This window comes from Equus caballus, chromosome 30 (assembly GCF_041296265.1).
Source record: "Equus caballus isolate H_3958 breed thoroughbred chromosome 30, TB-T2T, whole genome shotgun sequence".
NCBI classification, from domain to species: Eukaryota; Metazoa; Chordata; class Mammalia; order Perissodactyla; family Equidae; genus Equus; species Equus caballus.
In genome coordinates this window covers 4,034,664-4,056,395 of record NC_091713.1, presented here as the reverse complement: position 1 = coordinate 4,056,395, position 21,732 = coordinate 4,034,664, and positions in this window count along the sequence as shown.

The following is a 21,732-nucleotide window of genomic DNA, read 5'->3' as shown; positions in this document are numbered from 1 at the left end:
CTGAGAGGTGGTTCCGGCATGCCCGGCAGGTCATCCCAGAGAGTCCTCCAAGTGGTTCTGGCATAACACGCAGGTGATTTTGGCGTGTCTGGCAGGTTGTTCCGTTGTGCTTGGCAGGTGGTTCAGGCTTGGCCGGCAGGTGGTTCCAGACTGTCCAGGACGTGTTTCCAGCTTCTCCGGCAGGTGGTTCTGGTACGTCTGAGAGGTGGTTACGCCATGGCTGGCAGGTGATTCCGGACCGTCCCCCAGGTGGTTCTGGCATAGCCAGCATTTGATATTGGCCTGTCCGGCAGGTGGTTCCAGCGAGTCGAACAGGTGGCTCCGGCGTGCTCGGCAGGCTGTTCCGGTCTGTCCGGTAGGTGATTCCGGCGTGTCCGGCACGTGCTTCCGGCACGTCTGAGAGGTGGTTCCGGCATGCGCGACAGGTGGTTTCGGAGTGTCCGCCAGGTGGTTCTGGCGTACCCGGCAGGTGATTTTGGCGTGTCCGGCAGGTGTTTCTGGCGAGTCGAGCAGGTGGCTCCGGCATGCTCGGCAGGTGCTTCCGGCGTCTCCGGCACGTGATTCTGGTGTGTCTGAGAGCTGGTTCCGGCATGTCCGGCAGATGATTCCGGAGTGTCCGCCAAGTGGTTCTGGCATACCCGGCTGGTGATTTGGGCATGTCAGGTAGGTGGTTCCGGCGAGTCGAGCAGGTGGCTCCGGCGTGCTCGGCAGGTTGTTCAGACGGGTCTGGCAGGTGTTTTCCGTCTGTTCGGGGTGTGGTTCCAGCATCTCATGAACACGTTTCTGGCAGGTCTGAGATGTGGTTCCAGCCGGCCTGACAGGTTTTTCTGCAGTGTCCGCCAAGCGGTTCTGGCGTAGTTGGCAGGTGATTTTGGCATGACTGGCAGGTGGTTCCAGCAAGCCTGGCAGGTGATTCCAAAGTGTTCCCCAACTGGTTGTGGCGTAGCCGGCAGGTGATTTTTGCGTGTCCGGCAGGTGGTTCTGGCGAGTCGAGCAGGTGGTTCCGGCGTGCTCGGCAGGTGCTTCCGGGGTCATTGGCACGTGGTTCTGGCATATCTGAGAGGTGGTTCCGGCATGCCCGGCAGGTGATTCCGGAGTGTTCGCCAAGTGTTTCCGGCGTAGCCGGCAGGTGATTTTGCATGTCCAGCGGTCGTTCCGGCGGGTCGAGCCGGTGGTTCCGGCGTGTCCGGCAGGTGGTTCCGGTCTGTCCGGCAGGTGGTTCTGTGGTGGCCTGCCCGAGGTTGAGTCTGAGAGGCTGTGCCGGCATGCCCCTCACGTGATTCCGGCTTGTCCCCGAAGTGGTGCTGGTGTAGCGGGCAGGTGATTTTGGCGTTTCCGGCAGGTGGTTCAGGCGAGTTGAGCAGGTGGTTGCGACGTGCTCGGCAGTTGCTTCCGGCGTCTCCGGCACGTGTTTCTGGCACATCTGACTGGTGGTTCCGGCATGCCCAAAAGTTGATTGCGGTCTGTCCGGTAGGTGGTTCCGGCGGCACGGCACGTGGTTCTGGTACGTGTCAGAGGTGGTTGCGTATGCCCAACAGGTGATTCCGGACTGTCTGCCACATGGTTCTGGCACGTCTGAGAGGTGGTTCCAACATGCCCGGCAGGTCATTTCGGAGAGTCGTCCAAGTGGTTCTGGCATAGCCCGCAGGTGATTTTGGCGTGTCCGGCAGGTGGTTCCGCCATGCTCGGCAGGTGGTTCAGGCATGGCCGTCACGTGGTTCCAGTCTGTCCAGGACGTGTTTCCAGCTTCTCCGGCAGGTGGTTCTGGTACGTCTGAGAGGTGGTTCCGCCATGGCTGGCAGGTGATCCCGACTGTCCCCCAGGTCGTTCTGGCATAGCCAGCAGTTGATATTGGCCTGTCCGGCAGGTGGTTCGAGCGAGTCGAACAGGTGGCTCCAGCGTGCTCGGCAGGTGGTTCCGGTCTGTCCGGTAGGTGATTCCGGCTTGTCCGGCACGTGCTTCCGGCACGTCTGAGAGGTGGTTCCGGCATGCGCGACAGGTGGTTTCGGAGTGTCCGCCAGGTGGTTCTGGCGTACCCGGCAGGTGATTTTGGCGTGTCCGTCAGGTGTTTCTGGCGAGTCGAGCATGTGGCTCCGGCATTCTCGGCAGGTGCTTCAGGCGTCTTCGGCACGTGGTTCTGGTGTGTCTGAGAGCTGGTTCCGGCATGTCCGGCAGATGATTCCGGAGTGTCCGCCAAGTGGTTCTGGCATACCCAGCAGGTGATTTTGGCGTGTCAGGGAGGTGGTACCGGTGAGTCGAGCAGGTGGTTCCGGCGTGCTCAGCAGGTGGTTCAGGCGGTTCTGGCAGGTGGTATCCGTCTGTTCGTGGTGTGGTTCCAGCATCTCATGAACACGTTTCTGGCACGTCTGAGATGTGGTTCCAGCCGGCCCGACAGGTGTTTCCGCAGTGTCCGCCAAGCGGTTCTGGCGTAGCTGGCAGGTGATTTTGGCATGACTGGCAGGTGGTTCCAGCAAGCCTGGCAGGTGATTCCAAAGTGTTCACCAACTGGTTGTGGCGTAGCCGGCAGGTGATTTTTGCGTGATCGGCAGGTGGTTCTGGCGAGTCGAGCAGGTGGTTCCGGCGTGCTCGGCTGGTGCTTCTGGGGTCATTGGCGCGGGTTTCTGGCATGTCTGAGAGGTGGTACCTGCATGCCCGGCAAGTGATTCCGGAGTGTTCGCCAAGTGGTTCTGGCATAGTCGGCAGGTGATTTTGGCATGTCCGGAAGGTGGTTTAGGCGAGATGAGCAGGTGGTTCCAACGTGCTTGGCAGGTGCTTCCGGCGTCACCGGCACGTGTTTCTGACACATCTGACAGGCGGTTTGCGCATGCCCGAAAGGTGATTCCGGTCTGTCCGGTACGTGGTTCCAGCCTGCACGGCATGTGGTTCTGGTACCTCTCAGAGGTGGTTGCGCATGCCCAACAGGTGATTCCGGACTGTCCGCCACATGGTTCTGGCACGTCTGAAAGGTGGTTCTGGCATGCTTGGCAGGTCATCCCAGAGAGTCCTCCAAGTGGTTCTGGCATAACACGCAGGTGATTTTGGCGTGTCTGGCAGGTTGTTCCGTTGTGCTTGGCAGGTGGTTCAGGCTTGGCCGGCAGGTGGTTCCAGACTGTCCAGGACGTGTTTCCAGCTTCTCCGGCAGGTGGTTCTGGTACGTCTGAGAGGTGGTTCCGCCATGGCTGGCAGGTGATTCCGGACCATCCCCCAGGTGGTTCTGGCATAGCCAGCAGTTGATATTGGCCTGTCCGGCAGGTGGTTACAGCGAGTCGAACAGGTGGCTCCGGCGTGCTCGGCAGGTGGTTCCGGTCTGTCCGGTAGGTGATTCCGGCGTGTCCGGCACGTGCTTCCGGCACGTCTGAGAGGTGGTTCCGGCATGCGCCACAGGTGGTTTCGGAGTGTCCGCCAGGTGTTTCTGGCGTACCCGGCAGGTGATTTTGGCGTGTCCGGCAGGTGTTTCTGGCGAGTCGAGCAGGTGGCTCCGGCATGCTCGGCAGGTGGTTCCGGCGTCTCCGGCACGTGGTTCTGGTGTGTCTGAGAGCTGGTTCCGGCATGTCCGGAAGATGATTCCGGAGTGTCCGCCAAGTGGTTCTGGCATACCCGGCTGGTGATTTGGGCATGTCAGGTAGGTGGTTCCGGCGAGTCGAGCAGGTGGCTCCGGCGTGCTCGGCAGGTTGTTCAGACGGGTCTGGCAGGTGTTTTCCGTCTGTTCGGGGTGTGGTTCCAGCATCTCATGCACATGGTTCTGGCACGTCTGAGATGTGGTTCCGGCCGGCCCGACAGGCGTTTCCACAGTGTCCGCCAAGTGGTACTGGCGTAGTTGGCAGGTGATTTTGGCATGACCGGCAGGTGGTTCCAGCAAGCCCGGCAGGTGATTCCGAAGTGTTCCCCAACTGGTTGTGGCGTAGCCGGCAGGTGATTTTTGCGTGTCCGGCAGGTGATTCTGGCGAGTCGAGCAGGTGGTTCCGGCGTGCTCGGCAGGTGCTTCCGGCGTCTCCGGCACTTGGTTCTGGTGTGTCTGAGAGCTGGTTCCGGCATGTCCGGCAGATGATTCCGGAGTGTCCGCCAAGTGGTTCTGGCATACCCAGCAGGTGATTTTGGCGTGTCAGGGAGGTGGTACCGGTGAGTCGAGCAGGTGCTTCCGGCGTGCTCAGCAGGTGGTTCAGGCGGTTCTGGCAGGTGGTATCCGTCTGTTCGGGGTGTGGTTCCAGCATCTCATGAACACGTTTCTGGCACTTCTGATATGTGGTTCCAGCCGGCCCGACAGGTGTTTCCGCAGTGTCCGCCAAGCGGTTCTGGCGTAGTTGGCAGGTGATTTTGGCATGACGGGCAGGTGGTTCCAGCAAGCCTGGCAGGTGATTCCGAAGTGTTCCCCAACTGGTTGTGGCATAGCCGGCAGGTGATTTTTGCGTGTCCGGCAGGTGGTTCTGGCGAGTCGAGCAGGTGGTTCCGGCGTGCTCGGCTGGTGCTTCCGGGGTCATTGGCACGGGGTTCTGGCATGTCTGAGAGGTGGTTCCTGCATGCCCGGCAAGTGATTCCGGAGTGTTCGCCAAGTGGTTCTGGCATAGTCGGCAGGTGATTTTGGCATGTCCGGCAGGTGGTTCAGGCGAGTTGAGCAGGTGGTTCCAACGTGCTTGGCAGGTGCTTCCGGCGTCTCCGGCACGTGTTTCTGGCACATCTGACAGGTGGTTCCGGCATGCCCGAAAGGTGATTCCGGTCTGTCCGGTAGGTGGTTCCAGCCTGCACGGCATGTGGTTCTTGTACGTCTCAGAGGTGGTTGCGCATGCCCAACAGGTGATTCCGGACTGTCCGCCACGTGCTTCTGGCACGTCTGAGAGGTGATTCCGGCATGCCCGGCAGGTCATCCCAGAGAGTCCTCCAAGTGGTTCTGGCATAACACGCAGGTGATTTTGGCGTGTCTGGCAGGTTGTTCCGTTGTGCTTGGCAGGTGGTTCAGGCTTGGCCGGCAGGTGATTCCAGACTATCCAGGACGTGTTTGCAGCTTCTCCGGCAGGTGGTTCTGGTACGTCTGAGAGGTGGTTCCACCATGGCTGGCAGGTGATCCCGGACCGTCCCCCAGGTGGTTCTGGCATAGCCAGCAGTTTATATTGGCCTGGCCGGCAGGTGGTTCCAGCGAGTCGAACAGGTGGCTCCGGCGTTCTTGGCAGGTGGTTCCGGTCTGTCCGGTAGGTGTTTCCGGCGTGTCTGGCACGTGCTTCCGGCACGTCTGAGAGGTGGTTCCGGCATGCGCGGCAGGTGATTTCGTAGTGTCCGCCAGGTGGTTCTGGCGTACCCGGCAGGTGATTTTGGCGTGTCCGGCAGGTGTTTCTGGCGAGTCGAGCAGGTAACTCCGGCATGCTCGGCAGGTGCTTCCGGCGTCTCCGGCACGTGGTTCTGGTGTGTCTGAGAGCTGGTTCCGGCATGTCCGGCAGATGATTCCGGAGTGTCCGCCAAGTGGTTCTGGCATACCCGGCTGGTGATTTGGGCATGTCAGGTAGGTGGTTCCGGCGAGTCGAGCAGGTGGCTCCGGCGTGCTCGGCAGGTTGTTCAGACGGGTCTGGCAGGTGTTTTCCGTCTGTTCGGGGTGTGGTTCCAGCATCTCATGCACATGGTTCTGGCACGTCTGAGATGCGGTTCCAGCCAGCCCGACAGGTGTTTCCGCAGTGTCCGCCAAGCGGTTCTGGCATAGTTGGCAGGTGATTTTGGCATGACTGGCAGGCGGTTCCAGCAAGCCTGGCAGGTGATTCCAAAGTCTTCACCAACTGGTTGTGGCGTAGCCGGCAGGTGATTTTTGCGTGATCGGCAGGTGGTTCTGGCGAGTCGAGCAGGTGGTTCCGGCGTGCTCGGCTGGTGCTTCCGGGGTCATTGGCTCGGGGTTCTGGCATGTCTGAGAGGTGGTTCCTGCATGCCCGGCTAGTGATTCCGGAGTGTTCGCCAAGTGGTCCTGGCATAGTCGGCAGGTGATTTTGGCATGTCCGGCAGGTGGTTCAGGCGAGTTGAGCAGGTGGTTCCAACGTGCTTGGCAGGTGCTTCCGGCGTCTCCGGCACGTGTTTCTGGCACATCTGACAGGTGGTTCCGGCATGCCCGAAAGGTGATTCCGGTCTGTCCGGTAGGTGGTTCCAGCCTGCACGGCATGTGGTTCTTGTACGTCTCAGAGGTGGTTGCGCATGCCCAACAGGTGATTCCGGACTGTCCGCCACGTGCTTCTGGCACGTCTGAGAGGTGATTCCGGCATGCCCGGCAGGTCATCCCAGAGAGTCCTCCAAGTGGTTCTGGCATAACACGCAGGTGATTTTGGCGTGTCTGGCAGGTTGTTCCGTTGTGCTTGGCAGGTGGTTCAGGCTTGGCCGGCAGGTGATTCCAGACTATCCAGGACGTGTTTCCAGCTTCTCCGGCAGGTGGTTCTGGTACGTCTGAGAGGTGGTTCCACCATGGCTGGCAGGTGATCCCGGACCGTCCCCCAGGTGGTTCTGGCATAGCCAGCAGTTTATATTGGCCTGGCCGGCAGGTGGTTCCAGCGAGTCGAACAGGTGGCTCCGGCGTTCTTGGCAGGTGGTTCCGGTCTGTCCGGTAGGTGTTTCCGGCGTGTCTGGCACGTGCTTCCGGCACGTCTGAGAGGTGGTTCCGGCATGCGCGGCAGGTGATTTCGTAGTGTCCGCCAGGTGGTTCTGGCGTACCCGGCAGGTGATTTTGGCGTGTCCGGCAGGTGTTTCTGGCGAGTCGAGCAGGTAACTCCGGCATGCTCGGCAGGTGCTTCCGGCGTCTCCGGCACGTGGTTCTGGTGTGTCTGAGAGCTGGTTCCGGCATGTCCGGCAGATGATTCCGGAGTGTCCGCCAAGTGGTTCTGGCATACCCGGCTGGTGATTTGGGCATGTCAGGTAGGTGGTTCCGGCGAGTCGAGCAGGTGGCTCCGGCGTGCTCGGCAGGTTGTTCAGACGGGTCTGGCAGGTGTTTTCCGTCTGTTCGGGGTGTGGTTCCAGCATCTCATGCACATGGTTCTGGCACGTCTGAGATGCGGTTCCAGCCAGCCCGACAGGTGTTTCCGCAGTGTCCGCCAAGCGGTTCTGGCATAGTTGGCAGGTGATTTTGGCATGACTGGCAGGCGGTTCCAGCAAGCCTGGCAGGTGATTCCAAAGTGTTCAACAACTGGTTGTGGCGTAGCCGGCAGGTGATTTTTGCGTGATCGGCAGGTGGTTCTGGCGAGTCGAGCAGGTGGTTCCGGCGTGCTCGGCTGGTGCTTCCGGGGTCATTGGCTCGGGGTTCTGGCATGTCTGAGAGGTGGTTCCTGCATGCCCGGCTAGTGATTCCGGAGTGTTCGCCAAGTGGTCCTGGCATAGTCGGCAGGTGATTTTGGCATGTCCGGCAGGTGGTTCAGGCGAGTTGAGCAGGTGGTTCCAACGTGCTTGGCAGGTGCTTCCGGCGTCTCCGGCACGTGTTTCTGGCACATCTGACAGGTGGTTCCGGCATGCCCGAAAGGTGATTCCGGTCTGTCCGGTAGGTGGTTCCAGCCTGCACGGCATGTGGTTCTGGTACGTCTCAGAGGTGGTTGCGCATGCCCAACAGGTGATTCCGGACTGTCCGCCACATGGTTCTGGCACGTCTGAGAGGTGGTTCCGGCATGCCCGGCAGGTCATCCCAGAGAGTCCTCCAAGTGGTTCTGGCATAACACGCAGGTGATTTTGGCGTGTCTGGCAGGTTGTTCCGTTGTGCTTGGCAGGTGGTTCAGGCTTGGCCGGCAGGTGGTTCCAGACTGTCCAGGACGTGTTTCCAGCTTCTCCGGCATGTGGTTCTGGTACGTCTGAGAGGTGGTTACGCCATGGCTGGCAGGTGATTCCGGACCGTCCCCCAGGTGGTTCTGGCATAGCCAGCATTTGATATTGGCCTGTCCGGCAGGTGGTTCCAGTGAGTCGAACAGGTGGCTCCGGCGTGCTCGGCAGGCTGTTCCGGTCTGTCCGGTAGGTGATTCCGGCGTGTCCGGCACGTGCTTCCGGCACGTCTGAGAGGTGGTTCCGGCATGCGCGACAGGTGGTTTCGGAGTGTCCGCCAGGTGGTTCTGGCGTACCCGGCAGGTGATTTTGGCGTGTCCGGCAGGTGTTTCTGGCGAGTCGAGCAGGTGGCTCCGGCATGCTCGGCAGGTGCTTCCGGCGTCTCCGGCACGTGATTCTGGTGTGTCTGAGAGCTGGTTCCGGCATGTCCGGCAGATGATTCCGGAGTGTCCGCCAAGTGGTTCTGGCATACCCGGCTGGTGATTTGGGCATGTCAGGTAGGTGGTTCCGGCGAGTCGAGCAGGTGGCTCCGGCGTGCTCGGCAGGTTGTTCAGACGGGTCTGGCAGGTGTTTTCCGTCTGTTCGGGGTGTGGTTCCAGCATCTCATGAACACGTTTCTGGCAGGTCTGAGATGTGGTTCCAGCCGGCCTGACAGGTTTTTCTGCAGTGTCCGCCAAGCGGTTCTGGCGTAGTTGGCAGGTGATTTTGGCATGACTGGCAGGTGGTTCCAGCAAGCCTGGCAGGTGATTCCAAAGTGTTCCCCAACTGGTTGTGGCGTAGCCGGCAGGTGATTTTTGCGTGTCCGGCAGGTGGTTCTGGCGAGTCGAGCAGGTGGTTCCGGCGTGCTCGGCAGGTGCTTCCGGGGTCATTGGCACGTGGTTCTGGCATATCTGAGAGGTGGTTCCGGCATGCCCGGCAGGTGATTCCGGAGTGTTCGCCAAGTGTTTCCGGCGTAGCCGGCAGGTGATTTTGCATGTCCAGCGGTCGTTCCGGCGGGTCGAGCCGGTGGTTCCGGCGTGTCCGGCAGGTGGTTCCGGTCTGTCCGGCAGGTGGTTCTGTGGTGGCCTGCCCGAGGTTCAGTCTGAGAGGCTGTGCCGGCATGCCCCTCACGTGATTCCGGCTTGTCCCCGAAGTGGTGCTGGTGTAGCGGGCAGGTGATTTTGGCGTTTCCGGCAGGTGGTTCAGGCGAGCTGAGCAGGTGGTTGCGACGTGCTCGGCAGTTGCTTCCGGCGTCTCCGGCACGTGTTTCTGGCACATCTGACTGGTGGTTCCGGCATGCCCAAAAGTTGATTGCGGTCTGTCCGGTAGGTGGTTCCGGCGGCACGGCACGTGGTTCTGGTACGTGTCAGAGGTGGTTGCGTATGCCCAACAGGTGATTCCGGACTGTCCGCCACGTGCTTCTGGCACGTCTGAGAGGTGGTTCCAACATGCCCAGCAGGTCATTTCAGAAAGTCGTCCAAGTGGTTCTGGCGTAGCCCGCAGGTGATTTTGGCGTGTCCGGCAGGTGGTTCCGCCGTGCTCGGCAGGTGGTTCAGGCATGGCCGTCACGTGGTTCCAGTCTGTCCAGGACGTGTTTCCAGCTTCTCCGGCAGGTGGTTCTGGTACGTCTGAGAGGTGGTTCCGCCATGGCTGGCAGGTGATCCCGGACTGTCCCCCAGGTGGTTCTGGCATAGCCAGCAGTTGATATTGGCCTGTCGGCAGGTGGTTCCAGCGAGTCGAACAGGTGGCTCCGGCGTTCTTGGCAGGTGGTTCCGGTCTGTCCGCTAGGAGTTTCCGGCGTCTCCGGAACGTGCTTCCGGCACGTCTGAAAGGTGGGTCCGTCATGCGCGGCATGTGATTCCGTAGTATCCGCCAGGTGGTTCTTGCGTACCCGGCAGGTGATTTTGGCGTGTCCGGCAGGTGTTTCTGGCGAGTCGAGCAGGTGGCTCCGGCATGCTCGGCAGGTGCTTCCGGCGTCTCCGGCACGTGGTTCTGGTGTGTCTGAGAGCTGGTTCCGGCATGTCCGGCAGATGATTCCGGAGTGTCCGCCAAGTGGTTCTGGCATACCCGGCTGGTGATTTGGGCATGTCAGGTAGGTGGTTCTGGCGAGTCGAGCAGGTGGCTCCGGCGTGCTCGGCAGGTTGTTCAGACGGGTCTGGCAGGTGTTTTCCGTCTGTTCGGGGTGTGGTTCCAGCATCTCATGCACATGGTTCTGGCACGTCTGAGATGTGGTTCCGGCCGGCCCGACAGGTGTTTCCACAGTGTCCGCCAAGTGGTACTGGCGTAGTTGGCAGGTGATTTTGGCATGACCGGCAGGTGGTTCCAGCAAGCCCGGCAGGTGATTCCGAAGTGTTCCCCAACTGGTTGTGGCGTAGCCGGCAGGTGATTTTTGCGTGTCCGGAAGGTGTTTCTGGCGAGTCGAGCATGTGGCTCCGGCGTGCTCGGCAGGTGCTTCCGGGGTCATTGGCACGTGGTTCTGGCATATCTGAGAGGTGGTTCCGGCATGCCCGGCAGGTGATTCCGGAGTGTTCGCCAAGTGTTTCCGGCGTAGCCGGCCGGTGATTTTGCATGTCCAGCGGTCTTTCCGGCGGGTCGAGCCGGTGGTTCCGGCGTGTCCGGCAGGAGGTTCCGGTCTGTCCGGCAGGTGGTTCTGTGGTGTCCGGCACGAGGTTCAGTCTGAGAGGCTGTGCCGGCATGCCCCTCACGTGATTCCGGCTTGTCCCCGAAGTGGTGCTGGTCTAGCGGGCAGGTGATTTTGGCGTGTCCGGCAGGTGGTTCAGGCGAGTTGAGCAGGTGGTTGCGACGTGCTCGGCAGGTGCTTCCGGCGTCTCTGGCACGTGATTCTGGCACATCTGACTGGTGGTTCCGGCATGCCCGAAAGTTGATTCCGGTCTGTCCGGTAGGTGGTTCCGGCGTGCACGGCACGTGGTACTGGTACATCTCAGAGGTGGTTGCGTATGCCCAACAGGTGATTCCGGACTGTCCGCCACGTGCTTCTGGCACGTCTGAGAGGTGGTTCCAACATGCCCGGCAGGTCATTTCGGAGAGTCGTCCAAGTGGTTCTGGCGTAGCCCGCAGGTGATTTTGGCGTGTCCGGCAGGTGGTTCCGCCGTGCTCGGGATGTGGTTCAGGCATGGCCGTCACGTGGTTCCAGTCTGTCCAGGACGTGTTTCCAGCTTCTCCGGCAGGTGGTTCTGGTACGTCTGAGAGGTGGTTCCGCCATGGCTGGCAGGTGATCCCGGACCGTCCCCCAGGTGGTTCTGGCATAGCCAGCAGTTGATATTGGCCTGTCCGGCAGGTGGTTCCAGCGAGTCGAACAGGTGGCTCCGGCGTTCTTGGCAGGTGGTTCCGGTCTGTCCGGTAGGTGTTTCCGGAGTGTGTGGCACGTGCTTCCGGCACGTCTGAGAAGTGGTTCCTGCATGCGCGGCAGGTGATTCCGTAGTGTCCGCCAGGTGGTTCTGGCATACCCGGCAGGTGATTTTGGCGTGTCCGGCAGGTGTTTCTGGCGAGTCGAGCAGGTGGCTCCGGCATGCTCGGCAGGTGATTCCGGAGTGTTCGCCAAGTGGTTCTGGCATAGTCGGCAGGTGATTTTGGCATGTCCGGCAGCTGGTTCAGGCGAGTTGAGCAGGTTGTTCCAACGTGCTTGGCAGGTGCTTCCGGCGTCTCCGGCACGTGTTTCTGGCACATCTGACAGGTGGTTCCGGCATGCCCGAAAGGTGATTCCGGTCTGTCCGGTAGGTGGTTCCAGCCTGCACGGCATGTGGTTCTGGTACGTCTCAGAGGTGGTTGCGCATGCCCAACAGGTGATTCCGGACTGTCCGCCACATGGTTCTGGCACGTCTGAGAGGTGGTTCCGGCATGCCCGGCAGGTCATCCCAGAGAGTCCTCCAAGTGGTTCTGGCATAACACGCAGGTGATTTTGGCGTGTCTGGCAGGTTGTTCCGTTGTGCTTGGCAGGTGGTTCAGGCTTGGCCGGCAGGTGGTTCCAGACTCTCCAGGACGTGTTTCCAGCTTCTCCGGCAGGTGGTTCTGGTACGTCTGAGAGGTGGTTCCGCCATGGCTGGCAGGTGATCCCGGACCGTCCCCCAGGTGGTTCTGGCATAGCCAGCAGTTGATATTGGCCTGTCCGGCAGGTGGTTCCAGCGAGTCGAACAGGTGGCTCCGGCGTGCTCGGCAGGTGGTTCCGGTCTGTCCGGTAGGTAATTCCGGCGTGTCCGGCACGTGCTTCCGGCACGTCTGAGAGGTGGTTCCGGCATGCGCGACAGGTGGTTTCGGAGTGTCCGCCAGGTGGTTCTGGCGTACCCGGCAGGTGATTTTGGCGTGTCCCGCAGGTGTTTCCGGCGAGTCGAGCAGGTGGCTCCGGCATGCTCGGCAGGTGCTTCCGGCGTCTCCGGCACGTGGTTCTGGTGTGTCTGAGAGCTGGTTCCGGCATGTCTGGCAGATGATTCCGGAGTGTCCGCCAAGTGGTTCTGGCATACCCGGCTGGTGATTTGGGCATGTCAGGTAGGTGGTTCCGGCGAGTCGAGCAGGTGGCTCCGGCGTGCTCGGCAGGTTGTTCAGACGGGTCTGGCAGGTGTTTTCCGTCTGTTCGGGGTGTGGTTCCAGCATCTCATGCACATGGTTCTGGCACGTCTGAGATGTGGTTCCGGCCGGCCCGACAGGTGTTTCCACAGTGTCTGCCAAGTGGTACTGGCGTAGTTGGCAGGTGATTTTGGCATGACCGGCAGGTGGTTCCAGCAAGCCCGGCAGGTGATTCCGAAGTGTTCCCCAACTGGTTGTGGCGTAGCCGGCAGGTGATTTTTGCGTGTCCGGCAGGTGGTTCTGGCGAGTCGAGCAGGTGGTTCCGACGTGCTCGGCAGGTGCTACCCGGATCATTGGCACGTGGTTCTGGCATATCTGAGAGGTGGTTCCGGCATGCCCGGCAGGTGATTCCGGAGTGTTCGCCAAGTGTTTCCGGCGTAGCCGGCAGGTGATTTTGCATGTCCAGCGGTCGTTCCGGCGTGTCCGGCAGGTGGTTCCAGTCTGTCCGGCAGGTGGTTCTGTGGTGTCCGGCACGAGGTTCAGTCTGAGAGGCTGTGCCGGCATGCCCCTCACGTGATTCCGGCTTGTCCCCGAAGTGGTGCTGGTGTAGCGGGCAGGTGATTTTGGCGTGTCCGGCAGGTGGTTCAGGCGAGTTGAGCAGGTGGTTGCGACGTGCTCAGCAGGTGCTTCCGGCGTCTCCGGCACGTGTTTCTGGCACATCTGACTGGTGGTTCTGGCATGCCCAAAAGTTGATTCCGGTCTGTCCGGTAGGTGGTTCCGGCGTGCACGGCACGTGGTTCTGGTACGTCTCAGAGGTGGTTGCGTATGCCCAACAGGTGATTCCGGACTGTCCGCCACGTGCTTCTGGCACGTCTGAGAGGTGGTTCCAACATGCCTGGCAGGTCATTTTGGAGAGTCATCCAAGTGGTTCTGGAGTAGCCCGCAGGTGATTTTGGCGTGTCCGGCAGGTGGTTCCGCCGTGCTCGGGATGTGGTTCAGGCATGGCCGTCACGTGGTTCCAGTCTGTCCAGGACGTGCTTCCAGCTTCTCCGGCAGGTGGTTCTGGTACGTCTGAGAGGTGGTTCCGCCATGGCTGGCAGGTGATCCCGGACTGTCCCCCAGGTGGTTCTGGCATAGCCAGCAGTTGATATTGGCCTGTCCGGCAGGTGGTTCCAGCGAGTCGAACAGGTGGCTCCGGCGTTCTTGGCAGGTGGTTCCGGTCTGTCCGGTAGGTGTTTCCGGCGTGTCTGGCACGTGCTTCCGGCACGTCTGAGAGGTGGTTCCAGCATGTGCCACACGTGATTTCGGAGTGTCCGCCAGGTGGTTCCGGCGTACCCGGCAGGTGATTTTGGCGTGTCCGGCAGGTGTTTCTGGCGAGTCGAGCAGGTGGCTCCGGCATGCTCGGCAGGTGCTTCCGGCGTCTCCGGCACGTGGTTCTGGTGTGTCTGAGAGCTGGTTCCGGCATGTCCGGCAGATGATTCCGGAGTGTCCGCCAAGTGGTTCTGGCATACCCGGCTGGTGATTTGGGCATGTCAGGTAGGTGGTTCCGGCGAGTCGAGCAGGTGGCTCCGGCGTGCTCGGCAGGTTGTTCAGACGGGTCTGGCAGGTGTTTTCCGTCTGTTCGGGGTGTGGTTCCAGCATCTCATGCACATGGTTCTGGCACGTCTGAGATGTGGTTCCGGCCGGCCCGACAGGTGTTTCCACAGTGTCCGCCAAGTGGTACTGGCGTAGTTGGCAGGTGATTTTGGCATGACCGGCAGGTGGTTCCAGCAAGCCCGGCAGGTGATTCCGAAGTGTTCCCCAACTGCTTGTGGCGTAGCCGGCAGGTGATTTTTGCGTGTCCGGCAGGTGGTTCTGGCGAGTCGAGCATGTGGTTCCGGCGTGCTCGGCAGGTGCTTCCGGGGTCATTGGCACGTGGTTCTGGCATATCTGAGAGGTGGTTCCGGCATGCCCGGCACGTGATTCCGGAGTGTTCGCCAAGTGTTTCCGGCGTAGCCGGCAGGTGATTTTGCATGTCCAGCGGTCGTTCCGGCGGGTCGAGCCGGTGGTTCCGGCGTGTCCGGCAGGTGGTTCCGGTCTGTCCGGCAGGTGGTTCTGTGGTGTCCGGCACGATGTTCAGTCTGAGAGGCTGTGCCGGCATGCCCCTCACGTGATTCCGGCTTGTCCCCGAAGTGGTGCTGGTGTAGCGGGCAGGTGATTTTGCCGTGTCCGGCAGAGGGTTAAGGCGAGTTGAGCAGGTGGTTGCGACGTGCTCGGCAGGTGCTTCCGGCGTCTCCGGCACGTGTTTCTGGCACATCTGACTGGTGGTTCCGGCATGCCCAAAAGTTGATTCCGGTCTGTCCGGTAGGTGGTTCCGGCGTGCACGGCACGTGGTTCTGGTACGTCTCAGAGGTGGTTGCGTATGCCCAACAGGTGATTCCGGACTGTCCGCCACGTGCTTCTGGCACGTCTGATAGGTGGTTCCAAGATGCCCGGCAGGTCATTTCGGAGAGTCGTCCAAGTGGCTCTGGCGTAGCCCGCAGGTGATTTTGGCGTGTCCGGCAGGTGGTTCCGCCGTGCTCGGCAGGTGGTTCAGGCATGGCCGTCACGTGGTTCCAGTCTGTCCAGGACGTGTTTCCAGCTTCTCCGGCAGGTGGTTCTGGTACATCTGAGAGGTGGTTCGGCCATGGCTGGCAGGTGATCCCGGACCGTCCCCCAGGTGGTTCTGGCATAGCCAGCAGTTGATATTGGCCTGTCCGGCAGGTGGTTCCAGCGAGTCGAACAGGTGGCTCCGGCGTGCTCGGCAGGTGGTTCCGGTCTGTTCGGTAGGGGATTACGGCCTGTCCGGCACGTGCTTCCGGCACGTCTGAGAGGTGGTTCCGGCATGCGCGACAGGTGATTCCGGTCTGTCCGGTAGGTGGTTCCAGCCTGCACGGCATGTGGTTCTGGTACCTCTCAGAGGTGGTTGCGCATGCCCAACAGGTGATTCCGGACTGTCCGCCACATGGTTCTTTCACGTTTGAGAGGTGGTTCCGGCATGCTTGGCAGGTCATCCCAGAGAGTCCTCCAAGTGGTTCTGGCATAACACGCAGGTGATTTTGGCGTGTCTGGCAGGTTGTTCCGTTGTGCTTGGCAGGTGGTTCAGGCTTGGCCGGCAGGTGGTTCCAGACTGTCCAGGACGTGTTTCCAGCTTCTCCGGCAGGTGGTTCTGGTACGTCTGAGAGGTGGTTCCGCCATGGCTGGCAGGTGATTCCGGACCATCCCCCAGGTGTTTCTGGCATAGCCAGCAGTTGATATTGGCCTGTCCGGCAGGTGGTTCCAGCGAGTCGAACAGGTGGCTCCGGCGTGCTCGGCAGGTCGTTCCGGTCTGTCCGGTAGGTGATTCCGGCGTGTCCGGCACGTGCTTCCGGCACGTCTGAGAGGTGGTTCCGGCATGCGCGACAGGTGGTTTCGGAGTGTCCGCCAGGTGGTTCTGGCGTACCCGGCAGGTGATTTTGGCGTGTCCGGCAGGTGTTTCTGGCGAGTCGAGCAGATGGCTCCGGCATGCTCGGCAGGTGCTTCCGGCGTCTCCGGCACTTGGTTCTGGTGTGTCTGAGAGCTGGTTCCGGCATGTCCGGCAGATGATTCCGGAGTGTCCGCCAAGTGGTTCTGGCATACCCAGCAGGTGATTTTGGCGTGTCAGGGAGGTGGTACCGGTGAGTCGAGCAGGTGGTTCCGGCGTGCTCAGCAGGTGGTTCAGGCGGTTCTGGCAGGTGGTATCCGTCTGTTCGGGGTGTGGTTCCAGCATCTCATGAACACGTTTCTGGCACGTCTGAGATGTGGTTCCAGCCGGCCCGACAGGTGTTTCCGCAGTGTCCGCCAAGCGGTTCTGGCGTAGTTGGCAGGTGATTTTGGCATGACCGGCAGGTGGTTCCAGCAAGCCTGGCAGGTGATTCCAAAGTGTTCACCAACTGGTTGTGGCGTACCCGGCAGGTGATTTTTGCGTGATCGGCAGGTGACAGTGGCGAGTCGAGCAGGTGGTTCCGGCGTGCTCGGCAGGTGCTTCCGGGGTCATTGGCACGCGGTTCTGGCATGTCTGAGAGGTGGTTCCTGCATGCCCGGCAAGTGATTACGGAGTGTTCGCCAAGTGGTTCTGGCATAGTCGGCAGGTGATTTTGGCATGTCCGGCAGGTGGTTCAGGCGAGTTGAGCAGGTGGTTCCAACGTGCTTGGCAGGTGCTTCCGGCGTCTCCGGCACGTGTTTCTGGCACATCTGACAGGTGGTTCCGGCATGCCCGAAAGGTGATTCCGGTCTGTCCGGTAGGTGGTTCCAGCCTGCACGGCATGTGGTTCTGGTACCTCTCAGAGGTGGTTGCGCATGCCCAACAGGTGATTCCGGACTGTCCGCCACATGGTTCTGGCACGTCTGAGAGGTGGTTCCGGCATGACCGGCAGGTCATCCCAGAGAGTCCTCCAAGTGGTTCTGGCATAACACGCAGGTGATTTTGGCGTGTCTGGCAGGTTGTTCCGTTGTGCTTGGCAGGTGGTTCAGGCTTGGCCGGCAGGTGGTTCCAGACTGTCCAGGACGTGTTTCCAGCTTCTCCGGCAGGTGGTTCTGGTACGTCTGAGAGGTGGTTCCGCCATGGCTGGCAGGCGATTCCGGACCGTCCCCCAGGTGGTTCTGGCATAGCCAGCAGTTGATATTGGCCTGTCCGGCAGGTGGTTCCAGCGAGTCGAACAGGTGGCTCCGGCGTGCTCGGCAGGTGGTTCCGGTCTGTCTGGTAGGTGATTCCGGCGTGTCCGGCACGTGCTTCGGGCACGTCGGAGAGGTGTTTCCGGCATGCGCGACAGGTGGTTTCGGAGTGTCCGCCAGGTGGTTCTGGCGTACCCGGCAGGTGATTTTGGCGTGTCCGGCAGGTGTTTCTGGCGAGTCGAGCAGGTGGCTCCGGCATGCTCGGCAGGTGCTTCCGGCGTCTCCGGCACTTGGTTCTGGTGTTTCTGAGAGCTGGTTCCGGCATGTCCGGCAGATGATTCCGGAGTGTCCGCCAAGTGGTTCTGGCATACCCAGCAGGTGATTTTGGCGTGTCAGGGAGGTGGTACCGGTGAGTCGAGCAGGTGGTTCCGGCGTGCTCAGCAGGTGGTTCAGGCGGTTCTGGCAGGTGGTATCCGTCTGTTCGGGGTGTGGTTCCAGCATCTCATGAACACGTTTCTGGCACGTCTGAGATGTGGTTCCAGCCGGCCCGACAGGTGTTTCCGCAGTGTCCGCCAAGCGGTTCTGGCGTAGTTGGCAGGTGATTTTGGCATGACCGGCAGGTGGTTCCAGCAAGCCTGGCAGGTGATTCCAAAGTGTTCACCAACTGGTTGTGGCGTACCCGGCAGGTGATTTTTGCGTGATCGGCAGGTGACAGTGGCGAGTCGAGCAGGTGGTTCCGGCGTGCTCGGCAGGTGCTTCCGGGGTCATTGGCACGCGGTTCTGGCATGTCTGAGAGGTGGTTCCTGCATGCCCGGCAAGTGATTACGGAGTGTTCGCCAAGTGGTTCTGGCATAGTCGGCAGGTGATTTTGGCATGTTCGGCAGGTGGTTCAGGCGAGTTGAGCAGGTGGTTCCAACGTGCTTGGCAGGTGCTTCCGGCGTCTCCGGCACGTGTTTCTGGCACATCTGACAGGTGGTTCCGGCATGCCCGAAAGGTGATTCCGGTCTGTCCGGTAGGTGGTTCCAGCCTGCACGGCATGTGGTTCTGGTACGTCTCAGAGGTGGTTGCGCATGCCCAACAGGTGATTCCGGACTGTCCGCCACATGGTTCTGGCACGTCTGAGAGGTGGTTCCGGCATGACCGGCAGGTCATCCCAGAGAGTCCTCCAAGTGGTTCTGGCATAACACGCAGGTGATTTTGGCGTGTCTGGCAGGTTGTTCCGTTGTGCTTGGCAGGTGGTTCAGGCTTGGCCGGCAGGTGGTTCCAGACTGTCCAGGACGTGTTTCCAGCTTCTCCGGCAGGTGGTTCTGGTACGTCTGAGAGGTGGTTCCGCCATGGCTGGCAGGTGATTCCGGACCGTCCCCCATGTGGTTCTGGCATAGCCAGCAGTTGATATTGGCCTGTCCGGCAGGTGGTTCCAGCGAGTCGAACAGGTGGCTCCGGCGTGCTCGGCAGGTGGTTCCGGTCTGTTCGGTAGGGGATTACGGCCTGTCCGGCACGTGCTTCCGGCATGTCTGAGAGGTGGTTCCGGCATGCGCGACAGGTGATTTCGGAGTGTCCGCCAGGTGGTTCTGGCGTACCCGGCAGGTGATTTTGGCGTGTCCGGCAGGTGTTTCTGGCGAGTCGAGCTGGTGGCTCCGGCATGCTCGGCAGGTGCTTCCGGCGTCTCCGGCACGTGGTTCTGGTGTGTCTGAGAGCTGGTTCCGGCATGTCCGGCAGATGATTCCGGAGTGTCCGCCAAGTGGTTCTGGCATACCCGGCTGGTGATTTGGGCATGTCAGGTAGGTGGTTCCGGCGAGTCGAGCAGGTGGCTCCGGCGTGCTCGGCAGGTTGTTCAGACGGGTCTGGCAGGTGTTTTCCGTCTGTTCGGGGTGTGGTTCCAGCATCTCATGCACATGGTTCTGGCACGTCTGAGATGTGGTTCCGGCCGGCCCGACAGGTGTTTCCACAGTTTCTGCCAAGTGGTACTGGCGTAGTTGGCAGGTGATTTTGGCATGACCGGCAGGTGGTTCCAGCAAGCCCGGCAGGTGATTCCGAAGTGTTCCCCAACTGGTTGTGGCGTAGCCGGCAGGTGATTTTTGCGTGTCCGGCAGGTGGTTCTGGCGAGTCGAGCAGGTGGTTCCGGCGTGCTCGGCAGGTGCTTCCGGGGTCATTGGCACGTGGTTCTGGCATATCTGAGAGGTGGTTCCGGCATGCCCGGCAGGTGATTCCGGAGTGTTCGCCAAGTGTTTCCGGCGTAGCCGGCAGGTGATTTTGCATGTCCAGCGGTCGTTCCGGCGGGTCGAGCTGGTGGTTCCGGCGTGTCCGGCAGGTGCTTCCGGTCTGTCCGGCAGGTGGTTCTGTGGTGTCCGGCACGAGGTTCAGTCTGAGAGGCTGTGCCGGCATGCCCCTCACGTGATTCCGGCTTGTCCCCGAAGTGGTGCTGGTGTAGCGGGCAGGTGATTTTGGCGTGTCCGGCAGGTGGTTCAGGCGAGTTGAGCAGGTGGTTGCGACGTGCTCGGCAGGTGCTTCCGGCGTCTCTGGCACGTGATTCTGGCACATCTGACTGGTGGTTCCGGCATGCCCGAAAGTTGATTCCGGTCTGTCCGGTAGGTGGTTCCGGCGTGCACGGCACGTGGTACTGGTACATCTCAGAGGTGGTTGCGTATGCCCAACAGGTGATTCCGGACTGTCCGCCACGTGCTTCTGGCACGTCTGAGAGGTGGTTCCAACATGCCCGGCAGGTCATTTCGGAGAGTCGTCCAAGTGGTTCTGGCGTAGCCCGCAGGTGATTTTGGCGTGTCTGGCAGGTGGTTCCGCCGTGCTCGGCAGGTGGTTCAGGCATGGCCGTCACGTGGTTCCAGTCTGTCCAGGACGTGTTTCCAGCTTCTCCGGCAGGTGGTTCTGGTACGTCTGAGAGGTGGTTCCGCCATGGCTGGCAGGTGATCCCGGACTGTCCCCCAGGTGGTTCTGGCATAGCCAGCAGTTGATATTGGCCTGTCCGGCAGGTGGTTCCAGCGAGTCGAACAGGTGGCTCCGGCGTTCTTGGCAGGTGGTTCCGGTATGTCCGGTAGGTGTTTCCGGAGTGTGTGGCACGTGCTTCCGGCACGTCTCAGAAGAGGTTCCGGCATGCGTGGCAGGTGATTCCGTAGTGTCCACCAGGTGGTTCTGGCATACCCGGCAGGTGATTTTGGCGTGTCCGGCAGGTGTTTCTGGCGAGTCGAGCCTGTGGCTCCGGCATGCTCGGCAGGTGCTTCCGGCGTCTCCGGCACTTGGTTCTGGTGTGTCTGAGAGCTGGTTCCGGCATGTCCGGCAGATGATTCCGGAGTGTCCGCCAAGTGGTTCTGGCATACCCAGCAGGTGATTTTGGCGTGTCAGGGAGGTGGTACCGGTGAGTCGAGCAGGTGGTTCCGGCGTGCTCAGCAGGTGGTTCAGGCGGTTCTGGCAGGTGGTATCCGTCTGTTCGGGGTGTGGTTCCAGCATCTCATGAACACGTTTCTGGCACGTCTGAGATGTGGTTCCAGCCGGCCCGACAGGTGTTTCCGCAGTGTCCGCCAAGCGGTTCTGGCGTAGTTGGCAGGTGATTTTGGCATGACCGGCAGGTGGTTCCAGCAAGCCCGGCAGGTGATTCCAAAGTGTTCACCAACAGGTTGTGGCGTAGCCGGCAGGTGATTTTTGCGTGTCCGGCAGGTGGTTCTGGCGAGTCGAGCAGGTGGTTCCGGCGTGCTCGGCAGGTGCTTCCGGGGTCATTGGCACGTGGTTCTGGCATATCTGAGAGGTGGTTCCGGCATGCCCGGCAGGTGATTCCGGAGTGTTCGGCAAGTGTTTCCGGCGTAGCCGGCAGGTGATTTTGTATGTCCAGCGGTCTTTCCGGCGGGTCGTGCCGGTGGTTCCGGCGTGTCCGGCAGGTGGTTCCTGTCTGTCCGGCAGGTGGTTCTGTGGTGTCCGGCACGAGGTTCAGTCTGAGAGGCTTTGCCGGCATGCCCCTCACGTGATTCCGGCTTGTCCCCGAAGTGGTGCTGGTGTAGCGGGCAGGTGATTTTGGCGTGTCCGGCAGGTGGTTCAGGCGAGTTGAGCAGGTGGTTGCGACGTGCTCGGCAGGTGCTTCCGGCGTCTCCGGCACGTGTTTCTGGCACATCTGACAGATGGTTCCGGCATGCCCAAAAGTTGATTCCGGTCTGTCCGGTAGGTGGTTCCGGCGTGCACGGCACGTGGTTCTGGTACGTGTCAGAGGTGGTTGCGTATGCCCAACAGGTGATTCCGGACTGTCTGCCACGTGCTTCTGGCACGTCTGAGAGGTGGTTCCAACATGCCCAGCAGGTCATTTCGGAGAGTCGTCCAAGTGGTTCTGGCGTAGCCCGCAGGTGATTTTGGCGTGTCCGGCAGATGGTTCCGCCGTTCTCGGCAGGTGGTTCAGGCATGGCCGTCACGTGGTTCCAGTCTGTCCAGGACGTGTTTCCAGCTTCTCCGGCAGGTGGTTCTGGTACGTCTGAGAGGTGGTTCCGCCATGGCTGGCAGGTGATCCCGGACTGTCCCCCAGGTGGTTCTGGCATAGCCAGCAGTTGATATTGGCCTGTCCGGCAGGTGGTTCCAGCGAGCGAACAGGTGGCTCCGGCGTTCTTGGCAGGTGGTTCCGGTCTGTCCGGTAGGTGTTTCCGGAGTGTGTGGCACGTGCTTCCGGCACGTCTGAGAGGTGGTTCCGGCATGCGCGGCAGGTGATTCCGTAGTGTCCGCCAGGTGGTTCTGGCATACCCGGCAGGTGATTTTGGCGTGTCCGGCACGTGTTTCTGGCGAGTCGAGCAGGTGGCTCCGGCATGCTCGGCAGGTGCTTCCGGCGTC